Source organism: Panthera uncia, chromosome X, assembly GCF_023721935.1.
Source record: "Panthera uncia isolate 11264 chromosome X, Puncia_PCG_1.0, whole genome shotgun sequence".
NCBI classification, from domain to species: Eukaryota; Metazoa; Chordata; class Mammalia; order Carnivora; family Felidae; genus Panthera; species Panthera uncia.
The window spans coordinates 21,475,767-21,476,830 of record NC_064817.1 but is presented as its reverse complement, the minus strand read 5'-3'; the positions used below and the strand labels follow the sequence as shown (position 1 = coordinate 21,476,830).

Genomic DNA, 1,064 nt, shown 5'->3' with positions numbered 1-1,064 from the left:
TCAAGAGTCAGATGCTCACCCAACTGAGCCACCCAGGTGCCCCATAGATGTGTGAGTCTTGCAGAGGCTGGTTTGGTACCACTGTAACCAATGTGAACCTGTCACCAGTTGCCAAGGATGTAGGAAACAGCTAGTAGTCAGAGAGGACAGAATTGAGGTGACAGAACTCTGGCACAGACCATGGCAAGATGGAGAGACGGCCTCTGCTCAGAGAGTTGTCTACAAGAGGTCCTTCCTGTTCTCAGTTCCCACAGCTCCCGTGGGAATCACTGAAGGTGTGTGGCCGCAATGCAAGTCACAGAAAGAAGTTACCCATCACACTGACACATCTAAGTTTCTTTCTTCCCTCATTTTTTACCTCCTTCCTTCCTTAACTCATTCCCATAATCAGAGGGAAAAAAACAAAAAAACAAAAACATGCCTACCTCTCCCTGCCTCCACCTTCATCTCAACTATGTTCTCACTTACTCAATCATTTTTCTTTTCTTTTTTTTTTTTTAAATTTTTTTTTTAACGTTTATTTTTGAGACAGAGAGAGACAGAGCATGAACGGGGGAGGGTCAGAGAGAGAGGGAGACACAGAATCTGAAACAGGCTCCAGGCTCCGAGCTGTCAGCACAGAGCCCGACGTGGGGCTCGAACTCACGGACCACGAGATCATGACCCGAGCCAAAGTCGGACGCTCAACCAACTGAGCCACCCAGGCGCCCCCTCAATCATTTTTCAAATATCAGGGTGTGTAACTATTTTATTTATATTGACCTGTAACTAATGAAGTATTCATTATTAAAGATACAGGTGGGTATGGGAGAAATGGGTGTTCTAAAATGACAGTCCTTTACCTCCACTTACATAACAGAGCATCAACAGTTATTGTCTAATATTTCTACACCAAGCAATTGAGATTTTAATATATTCTTAAAAATTATAGTGACTGGAAATTCTTCTTTGAAGGTGGTGAAAAACCAGGATTCCTTCTTCTTATCCCTTGAAATCATCTAAGAGCAACAAGGGGATGTAGAAATTAAAATGCAAATTCCATTTTTAATTTTTATTTGTATTGG

General features: G+C 42.4%; 1 non-coding gene across 1 annotated transcript; it reads right to left on the bottom strand.

Annotated features, from left to right (window-relative positions):
• Positions 1 to 621: 621 nt before the first annotated feature.
• TRNAQ-UUG (transfer RNA glutamine (anticodon UUG)) lies at positions 622 to 706 on the bottom strand. Its single transcript has one exon. It is a non-coding gene; the product is annotated as a tRNA-Gln (tRNA).
• Between the last annotated feature and the right edge of the window lie 358 nt (positions 707 to 1,064).